Source organism: Castor canadensis, chromosome 14 (genome assembly GCF_047511655.1).
Source record: "Castor canadensis chromosome 14, mCasCan1.hap1v2, whole genome shotgun sequence".
Taxonomy (NCBI): Eukaryota; Metazoa; Chordata; class Mammalia; order Rodentia; family Castoridae; genus Castor; species Castor canadensis.
In genome coordinates this window covers 48059571-48083683 of record NC_133399.1, presented here as the reverse complement: position 1 = coordinate 48083683, position 24113 = coordinate 48059571, and the positions used below count along the sequence as shown (strand labels likewise).

The window sequence follows — 24113 nt, the reverse complement described above, 5'->3', positions numbered from 1 at the left end:
AAATAGGCTTCCATTTCCCACATTTACATAATCTCTTTAGTTTTGAGGTTTCATGAGAAAATTTCCCATGTATTTTAATTGATATTTTTCATCTTTAACTGACAAATAAGGGTATGAGGTGATGTTTTACTTATATACAAATTATGAAAAGTTTAAATCAAGCTAATTAATGTAGTCATCACCTCACTTTTTTTCTGTGAGAATGTTTAAATTTCCTTGTGGCAATTTTAAAACACATTACTATTTACTAAGGTCACCATGAATGGACTGGATCCACAAAACGTAGTCCTACGTCTAACTGGAACTTTGTACACTTTGATCCACATTGTCCTCTCCCCTGTCTCCTTCCACAGTCTGGTAACCAGCATTCTACACTCAGTTTCTGACATGAAATTGAGATGGAGATCAACCCATAGCTGCATTTTGTAAGGTTTTAGATCCCTAAGACTTGCATAAATATTACTGACAACTAATATGAAAAGTAGTGGCATATAATATTTATCTAAAATATTTAAAATTTCATATTTAAAATTTTATATGTAAGAGAATGACAAATAAGAATTGATGTAAGTAGAGTATTGGCATTGTTATAGGAATAATGTTTCGTTATTTGTACTCAAAATACATTGTTCAATATTTCATAAATTGAAAGATTTATTACTTGATGTCTTCAAATGTGAAGTTAGAGAACATTAGATTCGTGGTTTACTTGGTGTTCTGTTTGTAGGACTTAAATTTTCTCTGAAGTATTTTATATCACAAGATAAGATCTTCTTATGAATCAGCAAATACATTCTGAGAATGGTGAGGTTATGGGAAGTCTTCAGAGAAATGTTCAGTGACAAACGTCATTCATCATGTACATGATAAAATTGACATTCTAAAATCATTTTATCAGCTCCACAGAGTTCAAAGCTGTCTGCATATTGATTGTTTATAGAGATCATTCTAGCAATTCAACAGGCAAAATACAGTAATGGAAGTTATACATTTCACAGAGTTTAGAATGAGAATTTTTTAACTTTAAGGAGCTCAGCTGTGAAAAGAAATGATAGAAATGCCATTTCAGAAAATAGTTTTTATAAAATACACATAAATTAGTGAGAAAAAGTGAAAATTCTCATGAGCAAAATTATACATTCAGATTTAGATATCTTAGCATATCTAAATCACTTTGTCAATTATCAATAAGGGCAAAATAGTTTCTGCCTGGTATCTAGGGGATAGTGGGGGAGAAGGAAGAGGAAAGAGAGGGGCCAGGGAAAAGGGGGGAGAAATGACCCAAACATGGTATGCACATATGAATAAAAGAAATAAAAAATCATTTTGTCTATTTACTATCATTGATTACCTGTAAGTATTTAATGTATCATATTTTCAAATTATTATGCAATTTCATGTTACTGAATTTTACATCAAAATCCATTAGACATTTTTGGTGTCTGAATGACAGCAGTATTGGAAAAAGTCATTTGCTCATTATAAGGAAGCATTTTGTACACCCTGACACAATTGTGAAGTTTCTAGATTTATAGAAATGCCTATTTCTCACTCTTCTAAGGTCTGGCATTTAACCTTTTCCTTTGCATTCTATGAAGTACTCCAAATTCACTCAATAAATACCAGTTTTTCTTTAAAGTAATCATGTTTGTTTTTTACTGTTGGTAAAAAGAATAACAATACTGATATAAAATATCTTCAGGAATCACTTGTTAGACCTGCCCTGTCAAACATAAAATAACTAAAATAGAATACATTTTACCAGTTTTATTCCACAGGCTCTATAAATTTCTCATTCTAATAGTTTTTATCTATATGAGATGACAAAACATGTGTGAATATTCTCATACAGAATATTTCTAATGTATTTAAATATATATATATATATATATATATATATATATATATATATATATATATATATATAGACACACATATGCTTCCCTGGAATGTCATTAACAAGTCAATCGTTGTTTTTAATCACATATGTAATATCACTTGAGATTAATTATTAACATGTATACAATTTTGTACCCACACTTACATAAGGCAGAAGGACATTACTGAAGACAAAAATTAAGGAGAATTTTCTAAAAATGGAAAGGCATAGAATAAAGAAAGATTGCAGTAAATTTTGATATATTGTATGTATGGAAGGCTCTATATCCATTTCCTTTGGAATAATTACTTTTAAAATGTATCTGGGTATGTGAGAAGGATTGCCTTTTTCATGTACACTTGATTTAGAAATTACTTTATCCCTCACCAGCTTACTTCAACTATATTTATATTCACCAGAAAGAAATCCTGGAAAACAGCCTAGCCACCAACACTGAAATATTGCCTCTAAAAGTGCAATTCAAATAGGAGGACAAGTTTGATAAATGAGGGACAGTCACATACTTACATTAAGTTGAAGTTGGGCAATTGCAAATAGGAAAGAATTCACAAAAGATCTGAAATTCAGAATGCTGCAGACAATTGTAACAATTCCAATTAGCAGAATAGCTTGTTGTCAGTTGTTTAGGGAGACAATTGTTGAAACTGAACTGAGAAAATGTTTTCAATAGATACTAAAAGGTAACATCTAGATGTAATAGTAAATGAACAAAGTGCACTTGAAGGAAATGGAAAGGACTGTTAGCCTTATCCTTATCTTACTTTTTCACCAACCATGTGTTGAAACAAGGAATTCTGTGTGAGTACAGTTTAGATCTAATATAAAGTAACTATGATTAAAATGAGAATCAATGTGCAAATAAGGTTACTCAATGTGATCTGTTTGTTTGCTGATGAGCTCTGAAAGACATTGGAAAAGTCACAATTTTACTTTATCCAGTGTATGAAGATAAACAACACAGAAATATATTTTCACATAAAATAAAAGAATTTTAGAAATTGTAGTTTACAAAAAATTATATAAATTAATTGATAGGAAATATTTTATATATACATATTTCCATTCTACAGCATTAACAATATGAATAAATAGAATAGAAAGGACAAACACTTAAAACATTTAAAGGATTATACTGTGAAATTGTATTTTAATATTTTTATAACTAAAGTAATGAAGATAAAAACACAAAGTATCAAACTTTCTTGATTTCAATGATGTAATAATCATTGGTAAATTTACAGTTTTCTTAAAATGTAAAACTGACTAGTATATTAAAAAATCACAAAACAATGTACTAAGCTTCTAACTAATAATAAAAAGAAAGTAAATAGAAATAAGTAATCAACTAACTAAAGTATTAAGGGATATTATTTAAAGACAACAATCAAAGTTAAAAGTTGGTCTTGAAAATAAAAATAAAATAGACAATCTGGTAATTCAAAGCAAAAAGAAGACAGATATGCTTTACAAATAGATAGCTTCAGAATTTTTTTCAAAAATTATCTAATTATAGATAACAAAGGAAATCAATGTTAGTTAGCATATATATTCAGTAACTAGAATTCTAGAATCTTCTAGACTAGAATAGAATTTAACATCTATGTAAAATTGGAAATTATTTGGGAAAATAAAGTTATATCAGAAATTTTATTAAAAATGATTGTTTTGTCGATAAATTATCTCTCCTCTAAAATAGCCAACCAATTTCAAAAACATCAGAGTGAATATGAAAAGTGTATGCTCAAGAACATGGTTAATCATAATACATGCAGTTTCATGTTTTTCAGCAGGAAAATAGAATTATGCAGTGAAGTTAGGTATCATTTGTCTGAATCATATCTAAATATTTATACCTAAATATTTGTAAAATTCAAAACAAAAAACTTTGCCTTGGACTGCTGTTCAAAAAAAGACAGTCAGGTAAAGCTATAGACGCATAATGACAGATGCATCAAGGAGGCTTCACGGCAAGGTGTAAAGGAGAATTGTCTCTGTTCTTTCCTGAAAGCCTTTAGGAAAACATAGTTTTTTCAAGGAGATCCCTAGTAATCACCATACTCAGTACAGCAACCTGCATCCCCATGCAGGTTAGACCAACTCCATCCCAAGATACCATCCCCTTCTGACATATTAAACACCTTTTTTATTTATTTATAGTCTGATGTCTCTACCCTTTTTTAATATAATTTTTGCAGCATGAGTTGTTTTATTTTCTGTTTACCTATAATAGGTATGCATCAATTCCTTCCTGGTGAATAAAGTGAAAAAAAATCCTGCAACATTTATATTTCAGATTATTTTCTAATTCTTTTGGATGTTTCTATCTTTGCTGACATGCATTTTATTACACATGCTTATGTAAAGCTAAGACTTGTATTGATTTTGTTTCCCTCTGCCCTAATTTTCAGATAAATGAAGCTATGTATTGAAAGGAAAACAAATAAAAATCAAAATTTAAAGTAAAGTTTTATTGGATCATTCCAGCAATACAATATGTGTATTAATAATGGATACTCAGATGATAAATGAAATGAACAACTATTTTCCTGCCAGAATGGATAAATTGAGTAGCTTATTCACTTCTGTTACATCTTCCATCATCATCTAAATTATTGACATTTTAAGAAATTATATAAATAGAAATTGAATTTTAGGATATAAAAGCTCTGAGTAAAATTAATATAAGATTCTTCAAAGTTACAAGGTAAGCACAAGATGCAAGGCAAATTCATAGCCACTTGTGAAACTGGCAGAGGTTCAGCTAAAAAATTATACACAGAACACCTGCAAGAGAGATGGGATCAGGTAGATGAAAACCAGGATTATTACTGTGGTATTTATCAATATATATTTATGCATCTTTTTCCAATTTTAAAAAAGTCTGTATTGAATAATTATATCTGTATCAGCCTACCTCTAATACTTAAGAAAACGTCTGAATAGTTAAACCAACAGAAACTATTATCCTCACCTTGTCTTCTGTTCAAGTATCAACCTACAATGATGTTCCAAATCCAAAGAGAATATTTTCAATGAATGAAAATGTTTCTCAAAGAGCTTCAATGCTTCTCATTTTATAGAGTTCTCATTTTATTGTGTTTAATATGCATTTAAAACCATATGTCTCTTCAGATTTGAAAGTCAGATGGAATGGGTCAAATAAAAAAGCTTTGGCATTGAGATGGTTATCTACATATAAATTAATGTGTTAATTACACTTTCCTGAGTCACATACAGAGGCATTTGCTTAGAAGAGTCAGTGCTAATTTTGGATGGTGGACACATTATTATCGACTATTAGAATCTTCTGCAAACTTGTGGTAATTGTGGTTATGCAAATGAAAATCATTCAAACTTTCATATTAAAGAAAACAGACTTATGGATGAGAGTAAAACACTCAGCAACAAATCCCACAATACTTGGAGAATTTGCCTTATAAGTCTATTAAATTCTTAAAGTGAAACTTGAAAATGTTATACTTTAATCAAGTAGGTCCTCAACTTTGAACTGTAGTCTCAGGTTCAACTCCTCCATCTTGTTATTGGCACCATAGTAAGTTCTAATATGTAATTGATATAACATATCTTCAGGTTATGTTTACTGCTCTTAATTTAGTTCATTTTATTTACTAAGAGAGTTGCCTTTCCCAGAGCAAAAGATTCTTTTTTAGATTTTATCTGTATTTGAATGGGAAGGCCTTTATCAGTGTCTGACCCTCCACCCTGGCAGAGACAGAAATTCTGGTTTAGACTTTTATTCTATAATGTAGACAATGGTCAATTTATTAGTGTAAGTGTGTAGGGGAGAAAGGAAATCTTTGCCTTTTGGTTTTCTAGGTATTTGACTGGGACACTGCAGCAAAATCCAGATTAACAAAAGCATAGGAGAGAACAGGCAGTCCGAGATTCAAGATGGCTCCATTCACAATTCTCCTGACACTTCTGTCATGATGCAAAAGGTACACACATTCAGTAGAAACCCTACTGACTTCAAATTTGCAATTGTGTTCTCTCCTGGACCAGTGATACACAGGGTAATTGTCTCTGGAGATGCTGGATGCTACCCTTAAACCAGAGGTCCACAAAAGTAAAAATGAGTACTCTGCAGTACCTAGCAATGCTGAGCTCTGTTTGGTGGGTTAGGTCTGTTAATTCTTTTCAACTGGATGATACTTTCAATGCAGGGAGTTTATAAAGATGTAAACCTTCCATAAGTGAGCAGCATCTATGTTTATTTGTTTATTTATTTATTTACTGTGGTACTGGGGTTAGAACTCAGGGTCTTGCACTTGCTAGGCAGGCACTCCACCACTTCATCCTTGCCCCCAGCCCATCTGTATTTAGTTTAAAGAGACCAACTCTTCAAATTAATGCCCATACTAATATTGGACTTAATACTAATATTGACTTAATGTTGATAGACTCTTAATGCCTTTAATACAAAGGCCAGTGACATCTACAAAGTGTGGTAAAAGAGGTAGCCCTTGTGATCCTGAACCTCCAAAAGACCAAAGGACGCAGACAGGACACCTGAGAGTGGGCAAAAACAGGAAAAGCATAGGCTGAAAATGGGGTGCTAGCCATCTGCAAATCCTCTTCCAGGTCTACCCCTGGCACCTGTTCCTCTGGCAGGTAGAAAGTAAATAAGCTTAAAAGACCCACTCTCAGGACAAATATGAAAACAGGTGATCCTGGACCACAAGGGATTAAGCACTGTGTATCCAAAACCAAATTCATGTCATCACTCAAACGATTAATTCTTTCAACTCTTTTACTCCCATAGAAATTAGGAAAGAAAAAAAAAGATAAGGAAGCTTTTCCCACCCCTATTCAGTTGGATGCAGTTGACTGAAACCAGCATATTGACCTTGGTAAGAATCTTTATCTTGACTGCCTTAGTCAGAGATCTTAGAACTTCTGCCTCCAAATAAACAAGGTATCCCTCTGGATTGTATTTTATATTTGTTGCCAGAAACTATAGGGAAAGAAAAATTATTTTCCCTCTACTCTTTTAGGTTCTTGGTTGAAAGTGACAAAAGGATTAGCAAGAGACAAGCCTGTACATTAATATTGTGGAAGTTTTCCATAACACAGGAGAATCCATAAGAAAACAAAGACCTGGAAAGTCATAAGCATAATTGTCTTTACACTAGATTTGAGGAAGAGGAGAAAGATGTACAAAAATGTGGCAGGTACAAAGGGATGCTACTGGGTAAGAACTCAGGCTCATGAACAATGTTAGCTATGGCTCCTCTGTATCCCCCATCTCCAAGGTAATGGTTCCACTTTCCTCTGGGTGTAGCAAGGTCAGAAAGTCCTTCTTGTGCCTGCCTTTCTCAGTTCAATACAAGGAACCAGGTTTGAGGATAGCATGCTCTGAACCCCATGATGTTGAAAGAATGAATTTTTAGTGAGAGAGGATGGTTGCTTCTTGTGCTAAATCACAAATAAGAATAGTCCATGGGGTAAAAGTACTGTATTTATCATGATCATGTATTACCTTATATAAATGCTTGTCATTATCATAATTGAAAGAATTATGACTTGGTAAACTAGAATATGGCCAAAAAATTCTATCCCTTTCAAATTCAGTGATAGGTGGAAAGTTCCCCAAATACTGCACTTTGATCTTCTAACTTTTAAGCAATGTATTAAAACTGCTCTTGATTTTATTAACACAGCCCTCCTCTTTGTGAATATTGCATAATTTGTCCCAGTAAGAACTTACTGAGTTTTTTGTTGGTCCTATTAAAAATGTAGCTACGTACTTTCCATCTTATGCTGAAGCACTGACTAATATTTCTGATTCTAAAGCACTTCTAATTGTAAGCGTTCATATCTTTCATTAGTAAGCTAAATTTGACAATTCATAACCCTGTTGTGTAGAGTTAGTGAGCATTTTCCAGAAGAAGGTTTTCATATTTCATTTATTCATAAATTTCTGTTTTATTTTTATCTTTAAAAAATTTTAAATATTTTCACAAAAACATTTTATCGTATATACATGTATCAAAACATCACAAGGGATGGGTGCCAGTGTAATCCTAGCTACTTGAGAGGCAGAGAACAAGAGGTTCATGATTGAGGCCAGCCTGGGCAAATAGTTCACAACACCCTGTCTCAAAAATACCCAACACAAAAAAGGGTTCAAGTGGTAGAATGTGGTTCTGAATTCAAACCCCAGCTTTTCATTTTAATGGGACACTTAATCTTGGCTTTCTGAACAGAGGTAGACAATTTGAGGTCCTTCAGGAGTTGTGTTGTTCTCAGTATCTCCTTTTCTACCTTTGCCCATTTATTCTGTTCAGACACAGCAGAATGAAGAGCAGTGGTATAGCAAACTTCGACGCCATTTACCTGAACAGGGACCTCACAAGCTTCGAAAAGACCTGACCACTGATGTGTTCAAGCATCACACCAGCCATAACAGCAGGAACACTGCAGGGGTGGCCACCTTTTCCCTGGATGCTGTAGGCCATACATTTTAAATAATGTCTCTCAATTTTGTTAGGCCAGCCTGGACTATAGTCATCCTATTTATAATTCCCAGGTAGCTTGGATTACAGACATGAACTACCAAACCAAACTTATTAATAGAGATGAAGTCTCATTAATATGTTGCCTAGGCTGGCTTTGAACCATGATGCTCACAGTCTTTGCCTCCTGAGTAGCTTATAATATAGACATGAGCCACCACACCTGGCCTTATGCTCAATATAAATGTTTTATGTAACCTTTAAAATATAAATTAAAAAAAATTAAAATCCACATTCTTAAAACATGAAGATACATCCTGAATATAGATGCAAGTTGAGATCTTTGAATATTATTTCCAAATCACCTTTTTAGATCTGATTATAGGCTTTCTCTTGAAATATACATTCACAAATTCATTTTACTCATGTATTACTAAACATTGCTTTAAGTGCATTGAGTTTTCACTGGCTCACTTTTCCACTTCTTTCCTTTTTAAGATCTTATCTCACCTCATATTTTGTAAATGAGAGCTTATCTGGTATATTTTCTGACGACCTTCAGCAACACTCAGTCATATTTAAAGCTTGTTAACATATATGCTTCATCGATTCCCAGCTTAAATATCACACATTACAATTTTTAAACTTGTATATTTAGGAGCTCTCTCTTTTTATTACTTTTTTCTTTTTCTAAATTTTTCCATGTTCTTAAAATTGCCTAAACATAATGTGAAGATTTCAGTTTTCACATCTGAGTCATAATCTAAGTGAAAGTACATTATGACTATGGGAACACGAAGATGGGAGCACACAGTAGTGTCATAACACAGCAGAGACTGGAGTAAGCCAGAATTGACTTTGAATCTTGCACACTCACAGCTTTGTGATGGCACTCACAAACACTCACAGTGTATGTGACAGTATTCAAGTTACATAAATCGTTAATAATTAAATAATTTTATCAGCTGCATGATACAATAATAGGAATGAATATCTGTTGGAAAGATTGCTGTGAAATTTAATATTAATGGAATTCTAACAATAACATTATCTTTATTGTAAGAAATATAAATATTTTATACAACTTTTTCCTTGTAACAACTGGATGAGGTAAACAGCAATGATTTCTAGTTTATACATGACAAAAGTGAAGCAAAGAGAGGTAAATAACTGCCAAGGATGACACACTCAGTGAGTGACAAGGAAAATTCTAAACCAGAGACCCTGGATTATCACATTGTTTTGGATTAAAGAGGAACACGTATTTCAGGGCATGACTTCTCACTGATTTACACTTTTCATTCTTTGGTAGCTTAAGTTATTTAAATTATTCATGAGTAACAGCAATCATTAAATTAAATTCAACATCATGAAAATGTAAGTTCCCTAATAAGAATTTAGTATTTACTGTCTAAAATGACTTTAACACTAAACTTCTAATGCAATTGGATTAGCTTTTCTGCCCTCATATATGTATACATATATGTATATATGTATATACATATATGTATATACATATATATCATGTATATATGTATATATATATGATAGCCATAGTATATCTATCCATTGTGTGTGTATATATGTATATATATCTATATATATATATATGTATATATATATAGCCTATATATGTAGGGACTACTGTATATCATATATATATATGCTATATATATGTTTCCAATAAAATGACAGAATGATGCATTTCAACTTAAAATTCTAATTTAAAATGGCAGAATTTTAAGTGTAAATCTATATTTTTAGAGGCAAAAATGCAGAAATTAAAAGAGAGAAACCTAGCAAGTGTAAGAAGGGTCGATTTTAAGCAGAAATTCAGGCACAGAATTCCATCACTGTGTCCTTCCACATTTCCCATTCATTTCTACTAAACATTAATTGGTATTTAACTTTATTGATAAACTGAAAGAATTGGAAAAAATGCATCTATGCAACACCACCACCAAAGAAAGTCAAAGAATCTCATTGTTCCTGTTTGGATGTATATCTGTGTTTTCATATGCTTATGACATCACATAGCTATCTCTCAAAAACACATCCACTTCCCACTTCTTTGATTTATTCAAATACAAAAATTTTGATAAAAATCAAAGACCATTGGTTTGCATATGAATCATTTAAGGTAGTAAATACTTAAACTTCTTCATCCTCAAGAATAACCTGCAGGAGCTTCTGTTCCAGTTACAGGATTGCAAGCAAAGCCCACTGTCCACAATTTCATAATTTAAAAACTTAGAGTACTGGTTTCAAAATGTATTCTTTTCATAACTTTTTATGATTTTAATATCAACAGTAATGAGTCTATCAATAAATGAACTTCTCAGTTTTTGTGGACTCTACAGAAATGGTCATTTTATCTGTTCTGACTTATCTATCCAGAAATTCCATGGTGGTACCTGAAGTCTTATTATTACTCACAACTGCTCCTTCTTCATAATGTAATCCTAGTGTCCTCCTTTTCAGTAAGAGCCATTTATCACACTAAAACATTCATCTATGTTACTTTTTGAAAATTTCTTGACCTCAAATACTCAACTCTGGTCTCAAAATTAACCCTTGCCTTCATTCTTTTTTACATAAATCTTTATGCATTCTTAGTAATTGTCATCATTCTGTTAAAAATGTCCAAGAAAAACAAAATCATCTTAATGCCAAAATAAATAAATAAATAAGACCAGACTACTTAACTACACTTTAACTACTTTTTTTGTCATCCTCTCTTTCTTATTCATCTACCTTTTATTTATTTATTTTCAGCAATCTATGAATACAATTTCTGCTGTGGAAATGATTTTGACCTTTTTCTCTTTTTCTATATATTTTATTTACTGAAAAAAGGAAAAGCCAGTTCTGATAAGATAACTCTCCTCTTTCTCTCCTTCTTCATTGATAAAAAAATTTATCTAGAGAACAATGTGTGTCAACTGAAGACAGAGCAGCAATCTGGTGCTGCTCTGCAACCTTAATGTTTAGTTACATTGTTCACTTTCCCCCAAATTTCCCCACATTATAATCCTCTCTTCTCAAACACCTCATGTCATCAAAAAGCAATGGAAAGAAATTTAACACGTTTGCATTTTATGTTAGCATTTTTGTGTATAAAATTTCATTAGATTTATGCCTCCCATGTCAAATCATATTTTTTGTTCTACTCATTTATTTCCATCAACATTGATGCATATAATGATAATTTCTATTTTAAAATATGAATAATTTTAAAACAGAAAGAAAAAATGGTTTTTTCTACATTATTGTGACTGACACATTCTTCTTTCTGGAATTTATCTGATAATCAGCCTTTCATATAGTCACATTCACTAAATAGCACTATTAAAGGTCACCTATAATTATAATGCTATTGCACAAAAAGGACAATCATGAAAATTCTGATTGAACCAAACAAATTTATCACAGTTGATAACTTCCAGGTATCTCTACAGATAGACTTATCAATCAGGATGTGTAAAAAGAAAACTGATTCCATTCAAAACATCTTGTCTTCCCATTCAGAATTCACAATTCTATTTGTCTACTTAGTAAGACCAAAATGGAGTTATCTTTAACACTTACTTTCTTTTACAAAATACAATAGCACTTTCTTTAAACCTGTGCATATTTTTTCATTCTGTTTCTGTGGTATCATCATTGTATGTGTGTACCTGTACATGTGAGTTAGAATACTGACAACCGACCACCATTTCCACTTACATTTTCTATTTTCAACAAAGTAATCAGGTATCTGAACAGATACCATCTTAATTAATTCTCTGTTAGAAACTATTGAATTGCTTCTTTTCTTTTTTTAAAATATACCTAAGTTGGTTTTTATACTTGGAAAAGATGCTGTGCTCACCATGTGGCTTTGAGTACCCTCCCTCTGCCCCTGGTCCTGTTGGGCACAGAGCTACAGCCATAGTGCTGCTGACTGGGGAAGATGACAGGACCAGGTGGGCAGGCAGGGTACACCATGGTGGGGTGAGGGTGGGACTGTACATCTTACCTGGGGTGGCTCAGTGATTGCTGGGGCCCTGGCCCTTATCCCTTCTCTGCCCAGGCAGATGCTGCCTTCATTGGTGGAGGTAGGCATCCAGCCAGACATTGCCAGACTTCAAGGACCTGATGATGTCCACCAAGGCAGTGAGAAAAGGCTTCACCTCATAATACAGGCCGTGCTTAGCACACAGTACTTTGACCAGAGGGGCCACTTGTGGTAGCTGTGCCTCGGGATTGTGGGGAAGAGATAGTGCTTGACCTGAAAGTTGAGGTGCCTGCTGAACCAGTCAATGAAGAGTGAGGGCTCCACGTTGCAAGTGGCTGCCAGCTGAGAGTTGGCCCAGTCCCGGTGCTTCTCATAGCCAATTTCTTTGGGTATGTGGTTCATCTGCATGATCCACATGAACCAGTGGCTCTCCAGGACCCTGACAGCAACAAAGAGGAGGAGTGCCCCAGAGACACTGTAGAAGGTGATGTAGGACAAGAAGAAGTAGGAGTAGATGCTGGTGGTCCAGAAAAAGTCTGTCCACTGCATGCACACCAGTATATATGCCAGATTTTCCACTTCAAAGTTCACCAGGGTGAGCAGTGATGGGCCAATCAGGACAAAGTACAGGTACTGGTGGCTGTAGGGTAGGTATCTGTGTTTCTTCTTGCCTTACTCCACAGATGACTCCCTTAGGAGGAAGACAGGTGCCACTGTCACATCCGGATCCTTGTGGAAGATGTTAGGTTTGGCATGGTGCTAGAAGTGGCAGAAGTTCAACCAGTGGGCAGAGAAGTCCTTCAGCAGCCCCATCACAAACTGCTGGGCTTCCTGGTTCCACCGGGACTTCCTGAAGATGGAGGCATGGCCCAGGTCCTTCTGCAGACACCAGTTCTGAGCCTGACAGATGGCCATGATGAGTGTGACAAGAGTGCTGGACACCCAGCCAGAGCCCAGGAGGTAGACGATGAGTCAGCCCAGCACTTCCATAACTAGGATGTGGCCCAGCAGGAGAGCAAAGAAGATGGGATCAGCCTCAGCTTCATGCATTTGGCTATCTGGCACAGTGCTCATAAGTCCTTGATCAGCTGGGTATTCTGAGCTCCATCTTGGCTGGGCTCCTTTGGGGCCAGTTCTCCTATCAGCAGGGGCCACAGGAACTTGTGCACAAAATGGAGATCTTGGTGGAAGGCATGGAAAGCATCCTTGGCGGCCTCTGCACTGTGGTGGCCGATGAGGCGGCTGCCCCTTGGGTGCCTTTGCACCCAGCAGCTGATGTTGTGCTCAATGTCCAGCCACTTGTTGCCTGGCAGGTCATGCCGACAGATGTGCTCCCAGCAGAAGATGGGCAGAGGCTCCCCTGTCTCCCACCCACTGCTGCATGTAAAAGTCCTTGGGGCCCCGGGATGATGGTGAGGTCGAAGCAAGACACCAAGAGAAACCTGCTTCTCTTTTCAGTGAAAATTAAACACATATTCCTTATTTAGTCTTACTTCTGCTCCTGCTACTTGACTGAAGTCATATTCAACTACATCTTTCTCCTTTTGCTTGCTCCAGAAAAACTGACATCCTTGTTATGTCACAATATGTGAAACACATTCTTGAGTTACGCCATTTTACACTTGCTTCATCTCTCTGGAATGCTCTTTCCGTAGATATGTGCATAACCTACTCTCTTATTTCTTCAGGGTCTTCACTTCATCAGAACAAATTTTCATGATTCTTTTCTACATGTCTGTCAGTTATTGCTTTAAGCTTCAAACCATTATTAGTTGAGTAATCTGTGAAAAGGGACAGTTTGTTAATAGAGATAACTGGAGAGATGTAGCAAGAGGAAAGAGTTTTGCTTCCTGGTTCTGGGATGCTTTTCTATGCACTGCCTTGTGCTAGTGAATTTTGTGTTTGTTTTGGACCATGCAGAAGCATATCCTTCTACTGTGCACAACTCATCTCTACAACACCAGCAAGGTCACCTGCCATACCCAGAAAACAGTAACTTTCCTCAGAACTCTGCTCAAGTGATTCTTCAGTTCAGTGCCTGTTGTTAGATGTCTCTGAATGAAAAAATTTGCTCAAGACCTTGAGGACAGATTTCAAGCAAATTCCTCTGGTGTGGCTCCATAGTGACTTCTTTGCCATGAGACAAGCCATACACATGCCCTTTCCAGCAAGGACTGGATCTCACTCAGTCTTGGAAGTTAGCTGGACTCTTCGCTGTATGCTCCATTGCAGCCCTAGGCTGCTCTTAGCCTCTCCAATCCCTTATGCTACTAGCATTTCATTTACTCTATGAGCCAATTTTCTTTCATAGCTAATTATTTCCATTCTATTTTCCCTATAAAATTAGTGTTAATTCTTTCTCTTAATCAGAACATTTTGACTACATAATATAAAATATGAACCTCAGCCCATCTGACTATCTTTAGCCAGTTTTCCCTATTGTGTTTTTCTCCAAAACAATTAGCATAAAATTACTAGACTCTATTTACCCATTATTATCTACCTTCCCTCGTTCATAATATAAAGCCAATGATGCATAGGGACTTTATTGTTTTAGTTACTACATCTATTCTGCATAGAACAGTGCCTGGTATTTAAGAGATCTTCAAGACATATTTTGAAAATGAATGAATGAATATTGTGCAATAAAAATACTTGGAAAATTAAGTCACTCAGGAATATCATAATCCCATTTTGATAGATATAAACCTTTTGGGCAATTGCAAAAGTATTGTATAATATTCAAAAAATATATTGTAACTAAATATATTTTATGGACTAAGACTTTCTTAGTTTATGGCAAGGTAATTATTGTGAAATGAGAATAATTTTCTATCAGAGTGAGTGAGTATCATTTATTAGTAGAGGTCAATAATAAAAGAACAAAATGAATAACTTCATGGAAACAAATTTACTCTTTAGAATATTTTGAGATGTCAAATTTATTTTTTCAAGATAAAAATTGGCCATAAATTTGTAAAATTCTGACTTTTTTAAAGTATTGGTGCTGGTTTTCATTACAATTAAGATCTAACTGAGAAAAAACTTCTTAATGGTCACCATAACTTCAAATCAGGTTTCTATATTAATAAAAACCTTAAGACAATTTAGTCATAGTGAGGTTTTTCAAGTAAGAAGGCAGACAGATTTAATTGGGGATTTCAAGTTGTTAGTGATTGGAACTGGGCAGAAAGATAACATAATTAGATTTCCTTCAAAGAGGAGGGTGTGCAGGAGGAGTAGAGCTGGGACAACTTTGCAGAGAGGGACTTCGCTGATGTAAAGTCGTCTCCAGGCAATGAATCAGAAACGAATCAGAATAGCTCCTCTGATTCCGAGGCAGAAAGAAGGCCTCCACTTCGCTCCAAAAGGTTCCAGGATAAATCCCGGGAGAGTTTGGAGGAAGCCGCCAAAAGGCAAGATGGAGGGCTCTTTAAGGGGCCACTTTATCCTGGCTAGTCCTTCATCATGATTCCCGACCTCAGGAGCCCCTACTTCCCCAAGGGATCTCTCTCGCCCACCGCCTTAACCTATCTTTAGATGAAATGGCCTCTACTTGGTGTCCAGGCAGGGAGCCTCCAGAGCAGACAAGCCCTAAAGGATGACCACTCACCATCGCCAGCGCACATTGTCACGAACAAAGTGGTGACAGTGGTACAGTACCCCCATCCTGTTCACCCACTCACGCCTCTCATCACCTACAGCAATGAACACTTCACCCCAGGGAACCCACCTCCCCACTTACCAGCTGACTTGGACCCCAAAACAGGAATCCCATGGCCTTTGCACCCTCCAGACATATCTCCATATTAACCGCTATCACCCAGAACCATAGGACAAATCCCCCATCCGTTAGGATGGTTAGTACCACAGCAAGGTCAACCAGAGTACCCAATCACAACAGGAGGATTCAGACAGCCCTATCCCATCAATGCTTCCATGTCCAGCTTTCTGTCTTCTAGGTTCCCTCTCCACATGGTTCCACCACATCGTACTCTACACACAACAGACATACCCCACGGTACCATAGTCACAGCAACAGTCAAACAGGAATCCTCACAGAGTGACGTCAGCTTACTCCATAGCTCAAAGCATCAGGCCTCCAAAAAGGAAGAAGAAAAGAAGAAGCCCCACATAAAGAAGCCCCTTAATGCGTTCATGTTGTATATGAAAGAAATGAGAGCCAAGGTCGTGGCTGAGTGCCTTGATCAACAGACAAACTGGTGAGGCCCCTGCAGATGCAAATACCCCAAAGAAGTGTCGGGCTCTGTTCCAGCTGACCCACAGAGTTTATGGTGCAAACCCTGCCTCAGCCCACCCTCCTCAGATGGACGCATACTAGACTCGCCACCCTGGTCCCTGCACCTACTAGGCTCTCCACGCCAGACGCCAAGTCACAGACTGAACAGACACAGCCTCTGTCCCTGTCCCTGAAGCCTGACCCCCTGGCCCACCTGTCCATGATGCCTCCACCACCTGTGCTCCTGCTGGCCGAGGCCGCCCATGGCAAGTCCTCTGCCCTCTGTCCCAACGGGGGCCCTGGACCTGCCACCTGCTGCCTTGCATCTTCCCCTCCTCATCTCTCGCACAGCCATCAACATCTTCCTTATATTTCCACAACTCACTGGCTGGGATCCAGCCCCAAACTCTGTGCCTCATAACCAAGTCGTTAGAATAGCTTTAGAGTCAGCCCTAAGTGTTGTCTTCCAGGTTCTTGGTTTGACCCTCACTCCACTCTGAAAACTTTTGTTTTGTACTCTTAATTTTGTGCCACATGGCTACATGAGTTGATGTTTATCTAGTTCATTGGTCAATATATGACCCATTCTTATTTTAATATCTCCTTTTAAATATGTAGATGAGAGAACAACCTCATGATTCTACCGAAATTTTTATCAACATCTGTTTAAAGTCTTTGTAGTGTTAAAAAATATATATATATATAACATAAATATATACATACATTAAATATATACATACATATATATATATGTATATATATATATATATATATATATATACATAACTGTTACATAGTTTGGATAGCTAAGTTTTAAAAGACTGATTAAAAAACAAAAGAAAAAAAAGAGAGAAGCAATTTTGTAGCAGCCCTCCAGAAGAAGTTGTTTCTGCATTATTTGTATTAAATATGAACTTGCAAACCAATCATTTTAAACCTGTTTTTTAAACCACAAGGACACAATGAATGCAGTGCCACTGCCTTTTTTTTCTGTGTGAAACAACTTTTATTGTGATGTTACGTGTTATCATTTAAATGTACAGAAACAAAGGGTTAAGATGTGTTAATATACCTTGTTCTGTGGTGTTGTTCTTTTTGGGGGAAAGGGGTGCTATTCAGCATTTAATGGAATCACAGAGCTGTTGGACCACTAATATTTATTGCTTTAGAGGTTGCTTGTCATACCTGTATGTTGTCCCTTTTTAAATATTTTTCTTGAAACTGTATAAAGTTTTTTCCCTTAGCATAAGCATCTTATATATAACAACTCATTTGTACAAGGTTTTTAAGTTTATATAAACAATGTGTATATATTTTTTTGTTTCCCTTTTTAACTTTTTTTTCCTGTATGAAACCCAGATACTACCAAATGGACATTAATTGCTGTATTAAGATTCAGTAGCATTAACAAAGTTGATTTAAAAGCCATTAAGGACAACAAGACTTGAACGCTAGAGAGGGAATTTTAGATGCTGTCTGAGCAGGAGTGGAAACTGCCCGTTTCTCCCATGAACTCCTAGCCAAATGCCTTGTGCCCTTAGGACAGGGACTGACAGTGTGCAAAACTTTATGTGCCAAAATTCTCTGTGACTTTAGTTTTCTCCCTACTTTGATGCTGAACTTTCTGTTCATCATGTTTTGCTGTGATGTCATATAGGTAGATTTGCATGTAGTTTTAATGTCACCTATAACAAAATGTGTTTGGTAGCAGATTATCCAGAAAGCATTTTAAATAAAGAGGCACAAATCCTTACGGGTCAAAATTCAGCCTATTAGATAACTCTTAAACAAAAAACCAGCAGCCGCTTTTATGTACGCATATGACATAAAGTAGGTAGTGAACTTTAAGAATAATAACAAAATAAAAACCTAGGCATGTTGATGTTGCAAAATGCTGTATAGAGCTGAAACCTGTTAATTCAGTGCCATGGTAGTTGGCATGAAGCGATTGTAAAACTGTCTGGTTTATTAGAATGTTAACTATAAAATTTTTTGTGAATACTTTGAATGTTTCCTAATAGTTGTGATGTTACTCTTCCGTTTCATGCTCTTATTTCAAGTTCATTTTTAATGGTTTGGAAGCCATTTTTGTAATGAATAAATGTTCATGCTGTACAGTATCTGTAGCATGCCATTCTGGATTAATAAAAATAATTTAGTATGTGCAGAGAAAAAAGATAACATAATTATATAAAAGAGATAACATAAATAAACAGTTGAGTATACATAAGTTAAAATTTGGTTAATTCTTTAATTTTTAATTGCATCCAATATTTTTTTAAAAGACATTTTTCATTTTGTTATTTTGTCTATATCATGTCAAAGCAGCTGAGGTTTTGAAAGCCCTAGATTTTATGTTTTAGGATCTATTTTCCACTTGACACTCTGTAGTTGCAAATTGAGAATTGAGTTGTTTTGTGGATTTATACATCTAAGTATAGCACTGATGACCTGAATCATCACACAAGAATACATAAATGTGTGTTTATTTCTGACACTTCTGCTTCATAGAGTTAAAGTCTGAAGTTCAAAATCAAATTAACTTCTAAAGCATCCAAGGCAGATCGACATTCATTTCACTCTGTTGAAACTACATCAGTAGTAACTGAAGAAGAAAATGGCAACACAGATGTCAAGGCCCCCTGAACCATAAGGATTCAGCAGACTAGCTAGTGGAAAAAGACTATCAGGTCATAACTTTAATAACTCACACTCATCTGATTTTAATTAGACTTTGGCAGTTGAATGACCTCTATGAAGCACTCAGAAATATTTCCGTCATGTCAGGTCATTGAATAGACACACCACTTACTCCAGACAACGAAACTTACTCCAGAATGTACACATTAAAGCTCAATTAATCTCTGGCCTAGGTGTTTGTAGGTTTTAGCAAAAATTCACAAGTTCTGCTTTCTCTAAATAAATCATCTAGATATTCATTAATGAAATTTATATTTCAGTTTCTTTCTTGTCTTTCTCTTTTCTATTCTTTTGGTACTATTGTGTGTTGAACCAAAAGCCTTTCATATGCTAGGCAAGTGTTCTAACCACTGAGATGCACCTTGATAAATTGTGTTTCCAATGTATGTCAATTTGGTAATCTTATCTGTAGATTTTATCTCATACAAAAAATAAAAATAAAAGTACTATTTCTCCAATTTATCATATAATACTGCTATCTTTATCATATCATCATTGATATTAATGTTATATAATTGATATTAAATATACCTGGGTTTTACTCTGTGCAGAATAGATGTTTATCATCATAATATTTTCATCACTATATTGGAATGGTGATACCATTTTCAGGCATTTTTTAAAGCCCATACATTTATAATTACAGTCCTTCCCAAACCCATGTTCAATTTAATGGTAAAATCCTTCCCATGAACTGCACTTTGTGTAAAGCATAAAATAATCAAAGCAAAGAAAAATTACAAAAATAAGAGTGAACCTAAGAAGAATAACTTGCCAAGAATATTACTTTAACTAAACTTCCTTTTAGGTACTTTTTAATATTTCTTTCAAAGAAACCTGTAAGGAAATTTTCTGAAGTTATTCTAAGCTGTACAGAAAAAATAAAAATACCCTCTCTAAATCCTTTAAAATAAGTATGTGCTTCTACAATAGCTCTGTATTCTCTAAATAGATGCTTTAATTATGTAACTGTATGATTTTTCAGTTTTACCACCACATGCAGCTTCGGTCTTCAAGAGAACTGCCTGCTGATTTTTTTTTTCATGATACATCTTGCTTTATTTAATTCATTTCCACAGACATGAAGTGCAAAAGAAAGAACGTTTTATAAGGATATAGGTGTTTCTATGAATATCTAAGAAATAGCAATGGAAGAAAGAACACGTCTTTGGCAAAATATTAAGGTCTAGTACTTTACTGATAAATAAATAAATTCATAGAATATCTGAGAAATAAGGAAGTCAGAGTCACACAAATTTGTGATGCCTAGAGAATACATTTACAATATTTGTAGTTGACACTCAAAAGTGTGTAGGGAATATAAATCAATTGAGTTAGAAATATTTCTACTTAATATTTCATAAAGTATGCTTTAAATGCATATAGGTAACTTTTCTCCATCAGATTATGTTAGGATGATTAGAATTACATAACAAATAACAACTGAACAGTGATTATAAAGTCCATAAAGGTATTATATGTGTAGGAAATATACAAATTCTGCATCCTAAGGCTACTTGGGACTTGGTTCTACAATTTATACAACTATAAAATAAAACAGTAAAAATAGAAAATGATTTTTAATAAAGACATGAATACTTTTTATGACCAATTTAAATAATAGCAGTTTGGTGGCATGGGACATTTCTATTTAACTAAATTGTCAAAGTGATTTTGTAAAGGAAGAAAAATAAGGATTGGAACTTGGAAAAGATCAACAAGAAAAGACATCCCAGAAGAGTTGAACAAGGATGTAGTCAACCAGTCTTCACAGGCTGTACATCTGTGAGAAACATCATTGCATCCAGTTATAAAAATATTCCCAACACTGGAGAGGGTAAATATTCATTTAGGAAACTATACTATTAATTTAAGATAAAAGCTCATTTCCATGCCTCAAAATACAAGGAGTGAAGGAATGTATTTCGGGAATCTTCTTAACCCCTGCAAATTTGATATACTGTGTCTTTTCTTGTTTAAAACTTAGAATGAATTATAACACTGTGGTTCTGGTACTTATTCAATGCAAAGTGAATAAGTGAGGTCTTTGACTCTTTTGAGGGGTTCATAATTACAATATGTTAGTGCTAATAATGGTAATCACCCTCAAAGAATGACAATGACAAGAAGGAGGAAGGCAGGAGAATGAAAAGATGTTAAACAACAAGTCCTTTGAAGGAAAAGCTAAAAAAAGAAGTAATGTCACAAAAATACCTTTGGTACACCCTGCTATAAATATACTTGGAAAATTATTTGAAATCTTTAAAAACCTTATAAAAATTCAACAAGTGTTTTATATTTTCAATTAAAAAATAAAGAAAGCTTTTTAAAGTAATTTGGATGAGTTAAAATTACTGAAACAGCATATGACTCCACAGATCCTACCCCTCCAGTCACCCTGCCCATTTTTTCATACAATATAATATATTCAGACAGAAAAAGAACCTTAAGTAGTTTTCCCTGCTCACCTAAATTTAAAGCAAATGGAATCAGCACAAATAAAAGAACAAACCAATTAATGCTGTCTTTTATGCAATACAAATATGAAATTTTATAACAAATTTGAACAAAACACTTATTCCCAAATATTGAGATTCCCACAAATTAAAATGTGGAAAAATGTGTCTAAATATAATAGGAAAATAGTAAAAAAGCATTAACAGGATAAAGCTTTATTATTTACTTGGAGGAAAGTAACATTTAACACAGACAGCATACTTAATCCAAATTTCAATGAATAATAATGAGCTTTTGAGATTCTCATTATAATAGTTTTCTCTCTTCCTGGTTCATTGATGTATTAATAACCTATTAAGGAATACTTCTTCTTTTTATAACGTTCTGGCTTATGTTTGTAAATATGTGAGAGAATACAAGGGAGAAATTGAATGATTGGCTCAACAAAAGTGAAGAGCATTACCAAATATTTGTCTTTCATTTTGAAGTAAAGCATAAATATAATGTACTTATTAAAAACTAGGAGTAGTAGGTAGTACGTACCCCCCAAATAAAATTGCTAAATCTCTCTTACTGGTAATCATTTTGATGTCAGACAAATTATAGCCCACAGAACTGCACTATTTGAGAGAAAGAATTATGGTTACAAATATTACAAATATAAGAGGTTTACAAATTTATAACTCACAACATTTTAATATAATGATAAAATCCTTGGACTAAAAGTGTTTTGAATTATACAATTAGGATATAATCATTACATTTATTTAAATTTATCACTAAATCCAAAAATTTTAATTCTGGTAGACTAAGAATGTGGTCATTTAATTTTTATATACTCACTGCCACTTACTGCAGCTAATTTTCACCACTCTTCAAAATTTCTGAAATAAACACTAATGTATGGCATGAATAAGAATACAAAGAATCAGCAATTCAATTTCAATTGCATAAAATTCCTTTTATAGTGATTTAGGAAAACATCCTTCCCTTATATGGAAGTTATAAATGTAAACCCTATTATGACTGTGCTTTTATTACAGAAAATCTTGTATATACTAAGATAGATTAAAATACATCCAGTTATTTTATTTTTCTTCAGACTACTCTTTATAACAGGCATATTGAGTAAAATGCAGTGACTTTTACATGTGGTGTCTTTTCTTCTTATAAGATATTTATAATACATATGAAAATAAATGAACAATAAACTCTCTCATTTCTATTCTTATTGAGTATAACAGCAATGACAATGAATCTAGGAAGTATGTTACTTTCTTTTCCTTATGTTTCACATAATAGCCTTTCCAATGCCTATTTTCTTCATGATAAATAACTAGCAATTACAAATATTTAAAATAGCAATTATAGACTCTGACACAAATAAAAAGAAGCAGAGACAGGAGACAGTACAGAAAAAAAACAGAGAAGAGGCAAAATAGCTTTGAATCATTGAGCTTCAAATGGCATTAATGAATCCTAGCAAGTCACAGTGGTAGGTTGCCAACAATCAAGACACATCATGGAGGCACACAGGAGTTAGATTCACATTCATAACTCATTCAGTCCAGAGTGAACCTGACCTCAGATGCTTGCTTTTTTCTGCCCCATGAAATGACATAAAATATCATTTTAAACTTAGTATATTTAGCTGAAGAAGAAGGATTATTGGAACATTTAACTAGACAATATATAAATATTCTCTAATCATCTCAGATTGCAGGTTCCATTCTTCTTTTGGTTGTTGGCTAAATAATGAAAGTATTGTTTTGGTCAAATAGAGGGCAAACTTTCCTCAAACCTCAGAATATAATTCCTTCTATCACTGTAAGTGATTCAGTAAGATCAAGAACCTAATCCTAGAATGACAAATTATCAGAAATTCCATGAACTTGTTGGTTTGGTCCAATGAGCCAGCTAGGCAATGTGCCTTACATACCAGTCTCTCTGGACTACACCTTCATTCCTCCTTATTCCTTATTATTTTACAAAGGTTCTTGTTGTAAAAATCAATACCCAAGAAAGCCTTCTTTTAAATATTTCTCCATGATAATACTACCATTTCACAGGACCCCATGGTTTTACTTTGTATAGATTAGTGATTTAAAATGTTGTGACTATGTGTTTAATATTTTCTGTCACTGTATTATAAGCCTCAGAACAGCAGCCATTTTGGCTCTTTTGCTGAGCACTACATCCCCAGCTTTTTAGGTTTAATACATACTGTTTAGAAAATACTTATTGAATGAATGAGCAAGTGGATAAGAGCAAAATAAATGTATTTAATGACTGGTTTTATATGCAGCATGCAGCTAAATATTATATGAGCTGCCCATAGTCATG

The 24113-nt window shown here is 34.5% G+C and overlaps 2 pseudogenes; one reads left to right on the top strand and one right to left on the bottom strand.

Moving 5' to 3' along the window:
- Positions 1 to 12461: 12461 nt before the first annotated feature.
- On the bottom strand, positions 12462 to 14866 carry LOC109676470 (fatty acid desaturase 3 pseudogene; annotated as a pseudogene).
- A 960-nt stretch (positions 14867 to 15826) lies between these two features.
- LOC141416414 (transcription factor 7-like 2 pseudogene) lies at positions 15827 to 17051 on the top strand (annotated as a pseudogene).
- The last annotated feature ends 7062 nt before the right edge of the window (positions 17052 to 24113 follow it).